This window comes from Podarcis liolepis (assembly GCF_965112155.1).
Source record: "Podarcis liolepis genome assembly, chromosome: 7".
In the NCBI taxonomy this organism is placed as follows: domain Eukaryota; kingdom Metazoa; phylum Chordata; class Lepidosauria; order Squamata; family Lacertidae; genus Podarcis; species Podarcis liolepis.
This window is the reverse complement of record NC_139561.1, coordinates 5,816,689-5,832,049: the sequence shown is the minus strand read 5'-3', so window position 1 is coordinate 5,832,049 and position 15,361 is coordinate 5,816,689. Positions and strand designations below refer to the sequence as shown.

The following is a 15,361-nucleotide window of genomic DNA, read 5'->3' as shown; positions in this document are numbered from 1 at the left end:
CCCATTTTCAGCTGATGTAACCGATGAGAGAGATTCTCTTATCTCCAGCATTGTTCACCTGGTTTTCTGCTGGCAAAAATGGAAGGAGGTGGTATCTGTTGGCAGCTCAGTTAAAAAACAAAAACCTTTCCTCATTCCAGCAGGGCTTGATAAGAATGGACTGCACAGCTGCCTAGTTATAAAATTATACTCTTCTGTTTTAGCTTCGTTTTTCTGGTCTCGAGGACAGGTAATGACGCAGAGCTGGTGCAGCCTTGCAACATTTTGTTCCTCTTGCAGCAGGGATCGTAATACTGGGTCAAAAGGGATGGGACCTTCCCCCTCATTTTCAGCAGGAAAAGGAGAGGGAGAAGGGGGGTGCCAAGGGAATGCATTTTTGTTCTCCCCCGCCCTGCCCACCCCCACCTGACTCCCATCAATCTCTCTCCAGTGGATAGATTGAGCTCTCTGGTCTTTCCCCAGTTTAGAATAGGAAGAACTTAGTACAGTGGTGCCCCGCAAGACGAATGCCTCGCAAGACGGAAAACTCGCTAGACGAAAGAGTTTTCCGTTTTTTGAGTCGTTCCGCAAGACGAATTTCCCTATGGGCTTGCTTCGCAAGACGACAATGTCTTGCGAGTTCCTGCGGGGTTCCCCCCCCTTTTTCTAAGCCGCTAAGCCGCTTATCAGCTGATCCAATCAGCAGATAGGCCGCTAAAAGCCGCTAATAGCGCTAATCCGCTAATCCGTCAATGGGCTTGCGTCGCAAGACGAAAAAACCGCTAGACGAAGAGAATCACAGAACGGATTCTTTTCGTCTTGCGAGGCACCACTGTAATTTCCTTGCTGCATCAACCCAAAATGGGTCCAGCTGCCTACCTCTGAGGACCATGGCGGTGATGGATTTCCCAAATATTTTATCCAATAGTTTTTTGGTTTTTTAAAGTATGGCTGATTGAGAATGGAAAGGAGGAAGCAGTTGGGAGTCCTTTGGGGTGGTCAGCTTCTTGTTCCTGCTCCCCAGTTTTGCCAAATGTGCTGTTGTCAAAACTATATTTGGAAAATTGCCTTCCTTTTGCTCTTCTGCCTAGATGTGTATTTTCTCTATTAGCCTTTTTTCAAGCAGTTGCATTTTCGTTTCTTGGGTGTAGGTTTGGGGTGTTTCTGTCTGTAGGTTTTTAAAACTTCCTAGACATTTTGCAAAGGAAGGCCTTGGCATCAGCCTTTCCCCAGCCTGGTGCCCTCTAGTTGGACTACCACTCCCATCAGCCCCAGCCAGCACAGCTGTATGATGCTAGAGCTGATGAGAGTGGAAGCCCAAATCATCTGGAGGGCACCAGGTTGGAGAAATCTGCTCAGTGCTGTGGTACAGAGAGCATTAAGCAGCTGTAGGCTGGACGCAGAACCAGCTATTCTGTCTCTGGAGCCTCAGCCCTTGGCCTGATTCCTTTTTAACTTGCAATGCCCTGGGGTTAAGAGTGGGATCTGCTTCTGCAATCCTCTAATCCACTGGGCTATTAACCCCGAGCTTTTGTGATGTACAGAAATCGCCCTTCCTATATAGATTAAACCTGTGTACATGGCCAGCCTTGTTCCAATGAGATGCTTCCTGGAGCGAATTAAATTGGCCCTGGGCTGTTAGGGTGGCTTCCATGGAGGGATATGCAAAGCGTGAGCGGGTCCTGAGATCAAAGGGCAGCTTAGCTTTACAGGAGGCAGGATCTCTGCTGAAATGCTTCTGTCTGTTACTAATCAGGCGGCAGCCTTCCCTAATGATGCTTTGCAGTTGTGGGAGAAGAGGAGGATGTTCTGCAGCTGTGGAGGCAGAGAGAGGAGTTTGGCGTGATAATAACTTCAGTGCTTTACTTCCTCGTTGCTGTCCTGGCTGTAGGGGCTTCCAGCACTGTGTGGTGTGTCATATGTGGCTGCTTCACACTTTATGCATTTTGGAGCCAAAGGATCTTTCCTTCCTTCCTCCCTTCTTCCCTTCCGTGCAGACAAGCCTGAGACGTATGGGAATCCTCCCTTGAAACCACAACCGGCAGCCTTTAGGGGGAGGCAATCCTGGGGTCTTTGAAGTGATACTGCTGGAGAGGGAAGTTTGCCACGGTAGGCTAGACGGCTTCTCAAACCTCTCCTGGGCGCTGGCAAAATAAAAATACACTGGAGTCAGTAAAGCAGTATAATTGGGCCAAAGCTAAGAACATAAGAGGAGCTTGCAGGATCAGGCCAATGGCCCATCCAGCCAACTGGTGTTCAGAAACCATGGAGGCAGACCATAGCCATTGTAGCTCATAGCCAGCATTAACCCTCTCCTCCTCCATGAATTTGTCTAACCCTCCTTTACAGCCACCCAAGTTGGTGGCCATCACTGCCTCCTGTGGGAGCAAATTCCATAATTTGCCTGCTTTGTGAAGAAGTCCTGTCTCTTGTCTGTCCTGAATCTGCCAACATTCAAGTTCTTTAGATGTCCATGAATTCTAGTGTTATGAGAGAGGGAGAAAAACGTTCCTCGATCCACTTTCTCCATGCCATTCATAATTTTATAAACTTCTATCATGTTGCCTCTTACTCACCTTTTCTCTGAACTAAATAGTCCCAAATTCTGCAACTTTTCCTCATGGGAGAGCTGCTCCACCCCCTAGAATATTTTGGTTCTTCTGAACATTGTCCAACTCTGCAATATCCTTTTTGAGATAATGTCACCCAGAGCTCTGGTTGCAACAAACACTAAGCCATGGTTGGTCTGCATGTCTGTCTGGACCCGTTCCAGTGGGCTGTGAGTTGTCCGAACCCAACAGCCCTGCTTAACCATAGTTTGTTTGTCCACACACCAAATGGTCAGCAAGATGCAGAATCATGAGGCAGAAGCAGCTAGAAAACAAATCAAGTTTGGGAGAAACAAGCCGTGGTTTGTTTTCCTTGCCTGTGACACAACTTACGATTGAACAAACCATGGTTAGAACAAGCCATAGCTTAGGATTGTGTGCAAACACAGATTCTGTTTCCTCAAGGCACTGAAAACTTTGTGCCAAGAAAACAAATCCATATAAATTACACAAATGAAGCAAGTTTGTTTCAATTTGGGTACCAAAGCCCCTCTCTATGATCTTGTTCAGACCCCTTTAATCCTTGCAGCCCTAAGGACTAGAAAGATATTTTTCCTCCTTAAATGGAAACTTAGGTTCTAAGAAAGTGGACTTCTCCACTCAGTGCCACGTTCTGTGTTGTTGTTTTTTTGCACTCCCGCTATGTTGCAGTGGCGTCATGGTGTGTGGTGTGTTCTGCTTCTTTGGGACCATTAGACTTGCACTCTGTACCAAACCTTTTGGCCCTTGGAGAGAGACCACCCCAGGTGTCACTTTGCAAATGATCAAGAGATCTGCTGGATGAATGCAGACCAGTTGTTCTTTTATGTGAAGCTATAAAATCCAATGGCGACTTTACAACCCAGCCTGCAGCTGTCTAGGTGTGTAGTAAAAATGGGTGACTCTGTTTTACCCTGGGTGAAATACCTTCTCGCAGACCTGTCTGTCCTTGGCACTAACAATGCCTCTTGACCCTTTTGAGCTGCAAGTGCTTCTGAACATGTGTGTGTTTCCCCATAAACTCTTGGCCATTTAGATATTTGTCACACTTCCTGTGGAGATACCATATCTGTAAGACATTTTGACAGTTCACTGTCCTAAGCATGCCTAATTCAAATCAGTTTTGACCTGACTCTTCCCAGAAAGAGTAAAAAAAAAAATTACATAGTCACTACAGCTGTGTTAGGGGACGCGGGTGGCACTGTGGGTTAAACCACAGAGCCTAGGACTTGCCGATCAGAAGGTCGGCGGTTCGAATCCCCGCGACGGGGTGAGCTCCCATTGCCTGGTCCCAGCTCCTGCCCACCTAGCAGTTCGAAAGCACGTCAAAGTGCAAGTAGATAAATAGGTACCGCTCTCGCAGGAAGGTAAACGGTGTTTCCGTGCGCTGCTCTGGCTCACCAGAAGCGGCTTAGTCCTGCTGGCCACATGACCCGGAAGCTGTACACCGACTCCCTCGGCCAGTAAAGCGAGATGAGTGCCGCAACCCCAGAGTCGGCCACAACTGGACCTAATGGCCAGGGGTCCCTTTACCTTTTTACCTCAGTATTTCCCCCACTGACTGGCAGAGGCTTTCTGGCAGTGGCTCAACGTGAGAGGCAGGTCGGCCACGAGTCCTTTGTCTGTCCTGAACCTTCCAAAATTCAGATTCCCCTTGCTCTGGCAAGCGAGAATGTGGCTTTCGGGTTTAACTGTTTGTGGCAGAGGAGCACTGAGGAAATCCAAGGATGAGTGAAATAATCAAACTCCTCTTTACTTTTACACTAGCAGTTTTGCACAGTTACACTGCTTTGCAAGGTGGTTTGTGTTTCTTATGAAAAGCAAATGGTTGCACATCCGGTGACTGAATATCCTTTGTTAACGCCAAGTATTGCCCCAGTAAGCAGCCTGGCTGCCAAATTCTGCACCAGCTGAAGTTTCTGAACCATCTTCAGAGGCAGACCTACATATAGTGTGTTGCAATAATCTAACCTAGAGGGTACCAGAGCATAGACAACAAAGGTAAGGTTATCAATAGGAGCACAGCTGGGCTACTAGCTGAAGCTGATGGAAGGCACTCTGTGCCACAGAGACTTCCTGGGATTCAAATGTGTGATTCTGGCCTGTTCTTAGCATCACTTTCAATGAATTCCCAGGCAAATAACTGTTGTGATCTGAAGACCTATTGCTGGTGTTTTTCCACAGTCCTTTCATAAGCAAACAGAGTCCGGTGATTCAGGTCTTGAATTCTGAGTATCTACGAAGTGATTTGGACAATTCCAAAGTGCCTACAAGCTGAGGAGATGAAGTATAACTATGCATATAAGGTAAAGGTACCCCTGCCCGTACGGGCCAGTCTTGACAGACTCTAGGGTTGTGCGCTCATCTCACTCTAGAGGCCAGGAGCCAGCGCTTTCCCCAGACACTTCCGGGTCACGTGGCCAGCGTGACTTCGCTGCTCTGGCGAGCCAGAGCAGCACACGGAACGCCATTTACCTTCCCGCTATAAAGCGGTCCCTATTTATCTACTTGCACCCGGAGATGCTTTCGAACTGCTAGGTTGGCAGGCGCTGGGACCGAACAATGGGAGCGCACCCCGCCGCGGGGATTCGAACCGCCGACCTGACGATCGGCAAGTCCTAGGCGCTGAGGTTTTACCCACAGCGCCACCCGCGTCAACTATGCATATAGAGGATGCCCAAATCCTGAAGAGTTTCAGCTGCTATTGACAAAGTACCTTGGTGCTCCCTGTCTCTTTGGATGGAGCTACTGGTCAGCTATCTGGTTACATATTATCAGTTGGCTATATTTTGCCATAGTTACCAGTAAATATTCCAGGTATTCACCTGGCATTCCTCTGTTCAAACGGCAAGGGCTTGCTTCCTCGTCTCGCAGGTGTGTGTACATGCTCAACTGATCCATGGATCCACCTCAATCTGCCCTTTGAAATGAACACACTTAAACTGACTCTTGTCTTTTAATAGAGGGGTGTGTGGTTTTTCAATGGCATTTATAACTGTCTGGGTTCTTGGCTTTTCGCCAAGAGAACAACTCAATCTCTTGCTAACATGCTTGGCTATAAATAATAGACTTGGGTGTTGTGATTTCGTAACAGTTAAGTAACTTGGATATATAGATATAGCTTTGTTTTTACCGTTCTTGAATTGTGACTGGAATTGTAACAATTCAGAATGTTACATCTTTAAAACAGCCGCTCATTACTTTGACAGAAGCTAATTACTTTGACAAACCCTTGTAATCCTTGTCAAGACTTGAGAATCCTAGATGAGCCTTGTGTATTATTTCATTCATTCATTCATTCATTCATTCATTCACTTATCCAATGTGCTAATGTATTTGCATGCTTTGTCCAGAAAGGCAGCATGCAATGATAACTAGCCTCATATAAATTACAGGAACATTAGCAAAATTGACCTTAGCCATAGCCATTAATTTCAGTGGGTCAACTCTGAGTAAAACATAGTTGCATAGCACCCCAAGCTTTTAAATTGTTGGCCTTTGCAGTGCTTCCAGTGCAGGCATCCAGTGAACTTCCAGTGACCCATCCAGCCAAACTTCTCCAGCATAGTTGCTCCAGGCTTGCTTCCCTCCCCCTTCCCCACCCTCTGGCTCCACATCTCACACTGCATGGTCTTAGGCTGGGAAGCCTTTGGGAAGCTTTTGGAATTTGAATGGAAACTCCCTTTCAGGTATGTCTCTGATGGCCTCAGCATTGCTGGTTGAGAGGGCTTGGGGCTTTCACCTTGAACTACGTCCTGGCATGAACCTTCAAAAGGTCACCTAAAGACTTTCCCCAAGTTGTTTCCCAATGAGGATTTGGACTACGACTCCCATCACCCCCAGCATCATATGGCTGTGCTGGCTCGGCCAGCTCCTCTGAAGGGCGCCAGGTTAGGGGAGGCAGGTGTAGAGATTTGAACTTGGGATTCCCCCAAGCCAGGTCTCCCTATTCCTGCGCTAATATTCTGGTATCACTGGTTCAGCGCTATGTGGAATATGCTGGACCAGCTGTTTCTTCCATAATGTGTGGAATATCCCAGTAAATCAAAGGGCATTGAATTATTTTTCTTCTTTACTCTATTCCTTGTCTTGTGCCTGTCCCTCCCACCTCATAGGATGTTCAGTAGATTTTATGAATGGGTTGAATTGAAAGAGATTACATGTCCACACTTGCCTTTCTGGAAAGCACTGAAATGTCAGAAATATGGCTTGTGCAGAATACCTGTGTGTGTGGAGGTGTGTGGCAGGGGAAAGCTGTCTCACATGATCCATTACTTGGAATGGTGGGACCATAAAAAGCCGGATGTCTTAGGGTCTGTCTATATGTGTGTGTGTGTGTTTTCTTCACGCTTTTTCTCAGGTTCAAAGCAAAACGGCTCTGGAGGTTTGTATGGGGCCAATTCATGCCATCCCCTGGTTATTTACACGGCAGCCTGTTGAAAGGCATTTTGTGTCTCTTGGAAGGTGAACTTATAAATATCACTCCTGGCAGCCGGATAAAGCCTCCTTTCTAAGAGGCTGGTGTTCAATTTGACTTCAAAATGGCAGGCGCAAAATTATAGGAGGCTCCGCAAATCTCCAAGCTTGGAGGGAAGATTTCCGCCTTCTTAGAAGATGCTCAATGCCAGTTCCTCATGTCGGGACAGACATTAGCGAAGCGAAGCTCTAATAGACTGAGCTGCGTTGTTCTGTTGCTGTCCCGTCCTCCCGCCTTGTAGAAAAAGGCAATTCTAAGACGTTTTGAGCCTTCTGAACCCTCATCCAGCCCCTTCCTGCTGGGGCCCAGTAGCTCAGCTGTGAGCTGTTGGTGCTTGCAGATGTGCTCTTGCCAAAATTTGCACCTTCTTAACTAATGCACAGGTTGGAACATAAGTCTCCTCTGGGTTTTGCACTTTTCTGAGTTTCACAGTCAGTTCCTGCCCCAAACCACCAAAACACAATGGGAAATGTTAGAAATGCTGAGGTACAAATACTGAGGTGCACATTTAAATATAAATGGGTGGTCACAAAGTCTGCCCCAGGATCTTGAGTCTTCTATTACAGCAGATGAGTCTCAAGGGGTGTCCAAAGCAACTGTCTAATCCTGTTGTGTTGGATGGGTTTCAGTTAGTAAGGCTTGAGGATGTGGACAAGGGGGGCAGAAATGACTGGCAGAATCCGAGACCAGGGAGAAGAGATAGTGGAAGAGGACTGGAAGAAATTTAAGGATTATTTGCAAAAGTATTGTAAATTGTATGAATGCTAGAATGATGCAGGATATAAAGATAATATGGCATTAGTGACATAGCTGAAAGGAGTATGAAAATAATTGATTTATAAGAACAAAGGCGAAATTTGAATAATATTATGTCAAGCTTAAATATTTGATAACAAAGGGAAAAATTGGAGACATAATAGCTGAAACGTATAATTTAAAATAAGTTTTGAGAGAAGGTGAAGCATTGCTGAATAAGATTTTGTAAATGGGAACACAGAAAAGGGAGATGAGAGGGAGTCAGAAAAGAGGGTTATGGAAATTTTATTTATGAAACTGAACCATTTTTCATGTCTTTTTTATGATTTTTTGTCCTTTGTCTTTTTTTGTATATCTTTTTTCGTTTCTTTTTTCTTTTCTTTTTCTTTATTGATTGACGGTGATGGTGTTTTTTTCTTTTTTGGGTTGTGTATGTGAATGGTGTTTTATTGTTTAAATTCTTAATAAATATTTTATATAAAAAAAAAAGAGGATGTGGACAAGGGGCTTGGGTCGTAGTGGCAACCGCTAGCGCCTCTTGGCTGATAAAAACTAGGGGTGGTGGTCCCTCTGGCACAGAGTGCCTTCCATCAGCTTCAGCTGGTGGCCCAACTGTGGCCCCATCTGGACAAGGATTGTCTAATTTCTCTCATCTATCCCCTGGTATGTAGGGCTGCCTCTAAAAATGGTTCAGAAACTTCAGCTGGTGCAGAATTCGGTGGCCAGGCTGCACATCAGGGCAAGATGGCGTGCGTATATTACACTGATCCTGGCCTGACTACACTGGCTGCCAATTAGTTTCCAGGCCGAATTCAAGAGTGCTGGTTTTGACCTATAAAGCCTTAAATGGCTTAGGACAGCAAGACCTCAAAGACCACCTCTCCAGACCCTGTGATCATGGTCCAAGGCTCTTCTTTGTATGCCTTTTCCACGAGATGTCCGGAGGGTGTCAACACCAGAATGGGCCTTTTCTGTGGTGACTCCCCGTTTGTGGCATGATCTCCCCAAGGAGACTCGCCTAGTGCCTTCATTACATATCTTTGGGCAGCAGGCAAAAATGTTTCTTTGGCTTATTAACATTCTCTGGTTTTGATTCATTATGTATTTTGTGTTTTCATTTTGTATTTTTATGTTGGGAACGACCCTGTGATTTTTAGATGAAGGGCAGCATACTAGCTAACGAACTAAATTAATTAATCAGATTAGAAGTGTAGGAGGAGAACCAAAGGAGCAACTGAGTCCTTTTTGATGTGGAAGCCTGGGACAATCAAAGGGGCTGTTTCATCAGCTTGTAAATCACAGCTGTCTCGTTATGGCTCATTAATTGCTTTCCAGCTGCACAGTGAGCCCTGATCCAGTGCTTGAAATTAAAAAAATGTCCATCTATGCTAGTGAGTCAATCGACATACTTACATACTTAGGTAAAGGTAAAGGTACCCCTGACCATTAGGTCCAGTCGCAGACGACTCTGGAGTTGCGCTCTCATCTCGCTCTATAGGCTGAGGGAGCTGGCGTTTGTCCACAGACAGCTTCCGGGTCATGTGGCCAGCATGACTAAGCCGCTTCTGGCGAACCAGAGCAGCGCACGGAAACGCCATTTACCTTCCCATCGGAGCAGTACCTATTTACTTGCACTTGACGTGCTTTCGAACTGCTATGTGGGCAGGAGCTGGGGCCAAACAACGGGAGCTCACCCCATCGCGGGGATTCGAACCATCAACCTTCTGATCGGCAAGCCCTAGGCTCAGTGGTTTAGACCACAGTGCCACCCGCGTCCCTACTTACTTACTTACCTACGGTACTTAGCCAAACCTTTATTAGGCATTACAAGTGCGGTGGTACCTTGATTTTCAAATGCCTTGGTACTCAAACAACTTGGAACCCAAACACTTCAAGCCCGGAAGTAAGTGCTCCAGTTTGCGAACTTTTTTCAGAAGCTGAATATGCTCCGTTTTGAGTGCCACAAATCCATTTTGAGTGTTATGCTTCTGATTTGAGTGCCACACTTCAGTTTTGAGTGTTACTCTGAGATCTGTCTGTTTTTGCTATTTATTTTGCTTTTTTGTTTTTGCAGCTTTTTGCTTTGTTTTTGTGAATATGTGGAACCCAGTTCAGCTATTGATTGATAGTGTGACTGCAGTACATTGTTTATTGCTTTCATTTTATGGATCAATGGTCTCATTAGATAGTAAAATCCATGTTAAATTGCTGTTTTAGAGGTTGTTTTTAAAAGTCTGGAACGGATTAATCCATTTGGCATTACTTTCTATGGGAAAGCGCTTCTTGGTTTGGGAGCACTTTGGTTTTGGAACGGAGTTCTGGATTAAGTTTGAGAACCAAGGTACCACGGTATAGGCCATCATAAAACATCCAGATGTAAAATTTTAAAATATATACAAATAAACAGCACATATAAGAATATTGGAATTGGAGTCAATAGATTATCTTGCTGGTCCTTACAGAATGAGATGATATTATGTCACTGATCTGTGCAAAGCAAGCACTACAGTTAAGAGGAGGAACACTTAGACAGCAATACATCCCTTTTTCCCTTGCCTTAAGCTCATGTTCCTTTAAAAATAGCCCGAGTGAGCTTATCTTCTCCCACTGTTTACGGCTGTGTTTTGTTCCGTTTGAAATCAGAGTACAATAAAGAATGAATTTTAAAATGTCGGGTGGTGGTGGTTTGGGGTATTTTTTATTTATACTTGGTGAACATCTCCTCTCCCCCATTGATTCTCACAACAACCCTGTGTGGTTGACTGGGACTGATTTGTTCAAGGCAGACCCCACAGTGAATTTCATGGCTGTGCAGAAAGTTAAACTGGGTCTCCTCGATCCAAATGCAACGTTTGGGTGTGGTGAAGGGAAGTAATCAAGGGAAGTAATAGTGCCACTGTGTTCTGCTCTGGTCAGACCTCACCTGGAGTACTGTGTCCAGTTCTGGGCACCACAGTTCAAGAAGGACACTGACAAACTGGAACGTGTCCGGAGGAGGGCAACCAAAATGGTCAAAGGCCTGGAAACGATGCCTTATGAGGAACGGCTAAGGGAGCTGGGCATGTTTAGCCTGGAGAAGAGGAGGTTAAGGGGTGATATGATAGCCATGTTCAAATATATAAAAGGATGTCATATAGAGGAGGGAGAAAGGTTGTTTTCTGCTGCTCCAGAGAAGCGGACACGGAGCAATGGATCCAAACTACAAGAAAGAAGATTCCACCTAAACATTAGGAAGAACTTCCTGACAGTAAGAGCTGTTCGACAGTGGAATTTGCTGCCAAGGAGTGTGGTGGAGTCTCCTACTTTGGAGGTCTTTAAGCAGAGGCTTGACAACCATATGTCAGGAGTGCTCTGATGGTGTTTCCTGCTTGGCAGGGGGTTGGACTCGATGGCCCTTGTGGTCTCTTCCAACTCTATGATTCTATGATTCTAAGGGGATGTGGCCACTAAAGAGTTAATGGAATGAACATTGTGTGTGTGTGTGTGTGTGTGTGTCAAAGTTGGCAACCTTCTTCCTCCGAGTGGGATTCACTTTCTTCGGCAACTTGGGGCCTTCCAGCACGGTTTCTTGACCTGACCTGTGACATGATTTTTCTTATTGCGCCTTGACTACAATTAAGAACGACTGTGTTTCATTTCAATTTTCCAGTTGTTTTTTGAGAACTGGAACAAGCCTACCTTTTTCCTCAAAGAAAGTATTAACTTAATGCAGGAAAAGTTTTCGACCATGTTTAATTTCTTCCAGGGTCTCATTTGAAACATTTCGAAGTTGTGGTTTTAATTAGCTCTGCTGCCTGGTTTGCCATTAACTTTCTGCAACAGGAACTTGATGGGGCTTTGAAATGGAGAATGGGTGGGCTTTTTATATAAGGGGCGATCTGCTCAGCAGGATGTTGTTTTCCATGTCAACTGTTGGCCAACAATTTAAAACAGCCCAGGATGTGTTGAATAATTGTGTAACAATGTGGGAGGATCAGGATTCCCCGAACGTTTCCTGAACCATACTTATTGGTAATCTCTTTAATACCAGTTACAGATAGGTAGCCGTGTTGGTCTGCCATAGTCAAAATAAAAAAATTCCTTCTTGGTATGAGCTTTCGTGTGCATGCACACTTCTTCAGATACCAAATCTGAAGAAGTGTGCATGCACACGAAAGCTCATACCAAGAACTAACTTAGTTGGTCTTTAAGGTGCTACTGGAAGAAATTTTTCTCTTTAATACCAAACATTCTTCATAATAATGGTTAATAAATAATAAATATGGAATAACCAGCACAAAAGTTTTGCCAGTTTCTCCATTTTGCGAAGTTCTCTCTCTCTCTCTCTCTCTCTCTCACACACACACACACACACACACACACACACACAGAGAGAGAGAGAGAGAGAGAGAGAGAGAGAGAGAACTCTTGTATGTATGTTTGGTCTATGGTTGTTCCTTGTGCTTACAGATTGATTGATTGATTGATTTACATCTCTTCGGAAAGCAAGCAGATTTTCTTTTCTTTTTTATTATACATTTTTATTGGGTTTTTTAACATATCATTTCCAACAATCATATAACATAACTTCTTATCTTATACAATGGTTTAGACTTCCGTCAACACCTCTGGTGATTTTTCGTTCTTTATCACTTATTCTGCATTTCTTAATTTCTCTATTACTCTTAATTGTCATTAACTAATAATTCTCCTCATAGTCTTTCTTGCAATATTTCAGATAATAATCCTTACAAAACTTCTTGCGGTCCTACTAGCGTAATCTGTTCATTACAATTACTTTTCAAATAGTTCGTATATTCAGTCTTCTAAGAATCTCTGATCCCGCAGGTTTCGAACACTTCCAGTTAATTTATCTAATTCTGCATAGTTCATCAACTTCATCCGCCATTCTTCTTTCGTCGGTAATTCTTCTTGCTTCCATTTTTGTGCCAATAATATTCTTGCTGCCGTCATTGCGTATAAAAACAACTTACAATCCTGTCTATTAATATCATCTCCTACACTGACAAGTAAAAATGCTTCTGGTTTCTTAATGAATGTATATTTCAACATCTTGTTCAACTCATTATATATCATTTCCCAGAAGTTTTTCGCTTTTTTACATTCCCACAGCAAGCAGATTTTCTAAGGCAGGGCTGGAGAACTGATGGCCAACCAGATGTTGTTGGACTTCCAGATGCCGGAGGACCACAGTTTTCCCCCATCCCTTTTGCAAAGTGAAAAGTTGGCTGACAGACCCATGTTACAGGATGCCCCTTAACTGCTTGTGAACTTCCTGGTCAGCCGCTGTGAGAAAAGAATGCTGGACTAGATGGGCTGATTCACTGGGCTCTTACGTTTTTGTGTTCTCCTTAGGGTCTTGCTGTTTGTGGTGTTGGGCTGGTTACATTTTTTGGAGGGGAGAGAAATTGGTGTCCTCAGGAACCTGTGGTGTAAATTTTGAGTTGTGGGGGTGGCAGTGGTTAGAGAAGCAAGGATAGGAAGCTATGAGTGGGCAAATATACCGTATTTTTCGCCCTATAGGACGCACTTTTTCCCCTCCAAAAATGAAGGGGAAATCTGGGTGCGTCCTATGGGGCGAATGCAGGCTTTTGCTGAAGCTTGGAGAGTGAGAGGGGTCGGTGCGCCCCAACCCCTCTCGCCCTCCAGGCTTTGGGAAGACATCCACAGCCTAGACAGCCCTGTGGGAGGTCCCGCAGGGATGTCTAGGCTGCGGATAGCAGCCTGGCGCAAGGGGCGCCCTGAAGCAGAGCGCCCCCCGCGCCAGGCAGACATCCGCAGCGTGGGGAGCCTTGCAGGAGTTCCTGGCAGGGCTCCCCACGCTGCGGATAGCAGCCTGCCACCCACCGCAAGGGGCGCCCTGAAGCAGAGCGCCCCTCGTGCCGGGCAGACATGGGCCAGCCCCACAAGCTCGGGGGACAGCAAGGAGGCGCAGCGCCGCCATCCCACTGTTCCTCGACCTGGTTCGGTTTCCCCGACCTGCTTTTGGGGGGGAAATAAAGGGATTTTTTTCCCCCTTTATTTCCCCCCAAAAAAACTAGGTGCGTCCTATGGGACGGAGCGTCCTATGGGATGAAAAATACGGTAACTGCAAAAGATTTAAACACCTGCTGAAAACTTTTTCAGTGCCGCTAGGAAATTGTGCAGGCAATTAAGAGAACATCTTTCCAGATTGGTTAGTTGATGATCTCTCATTTTAAGCTTTTCATTATTTATCACACAAACAATATGTGACATTTTTTGACATTTTTAAATGATACAGTGATATATAAATTATTTTTATAAGTAAATTTCTATCCATTTGGAAGTGTGGGCTTAGGGGGTTAGGGCCAAGCCTTCATGGAGGTGAGGCAGGAGAGATGTTGAAGTCGGACACGTTTCTTTCTTACTTCATTTCACATAATTTATACATTGCTTAATTGTAAAAAAAAAGCCAACCAACCTTCAGAGCAGTTTACAAAAAAGATAAAATGATCAATAAGAAGAATTGATAACAATGTAGGTTTTTCCAAAAGTTAAAATAACAATAGACTAAAAACGGATTAAAATGTGCACCAACTTTCTAAACATCTGGACAGGATTGTCTAAACAAAAATGTTTGCACAGCGAAGGCTCCTGCTTGGTGTCAAGAGGCAGGGAGTTCCAGAGGGTAGGTGCTGCCACACTAAAATTTTGAGCTCTTACAAATGTGGGGCAGGTCTTATGTGGCAGCATTTGGGCCAAGTGACGACAGGAGGCAGTCCAGTCCTGAGGGGCAGACTGCTGATCCCGTTTCTGCTCAGACATATGTAGCTTAATGTAATGAAATTAAGCCTTCCAAACCGTACTAGACACGCACACCTCTTAAGTTCTGCGTACTGCTGTGTACGAAATCTGAAAGATCGCTGTGTTCTTCAAACCTTCTCACACAAGGCCTGCCTTCTTGTTCTGTTTACCTCTTCTGCTATGAGTTGAGGGGAAGCGTGGATGTCTGGATGGCGGGGGGCACATTGGATCTGGTGAGTAAACACACGCAGAATCAGATAGGTAGCCGTGTTGGTCTGCCATAGTCAAAATAAAAAAGTTCCTTCCAGTAGCACCTTAAAGACCAACTAAGTTAGTTCTTGGTATGAGCTTTCGTGTGCATGCACACTTCTTCAGATACACTGAAACAGAAGTTGCCAGATCCTTCTATATAGTGAGAAGGTGGGGTATTACTCAGAAGGGTGGTGGGAATGGGTGATTGGCAGTTAGCTGAGATGAGCCTGTTGACGTCTTGCAGGAAAAGGCAAGAACTGTGTTGTAAGGCTGTGTGCAGACTGCAGCCCGGCTGCGTCGATTTCACCGTGTCATTGCCATTGTGGGAGGGGGCCTGGAAGCCTTTGGGAAACGGAGCCAGGGTACCACTTCGCACTCCACTAACAACCGAGACTAGCAGATTTATTGTGGCATCAGCTTTTGTCTGCCTGCTGCAACATATGGTTTACTTGAGCAAAGTAAAGCCACCCACACAACAGCGCAGGCAGACTAGTCTGAAGGAAGTTGCTTGCTCCAGAAAAGTATCTTGCAGCCTCTGTCTTCC

At 45.1% G+C, this 15,361-nt stretch overlaps 1 protein-coding gene across 1 annotated transcript in view; it reads left to right on the top strand.

Moving 5' to 3' along the window:
• TGFA (transforming growth factor alpha) overlaps positions 1 to 15,361 on the top strand; it is a 53,976-nt gene that overhangs the window by 22,392 nt on the left and 16,223 nt on the right. The gene's annotated exons all lie outside the window — the stretch shown is intronic.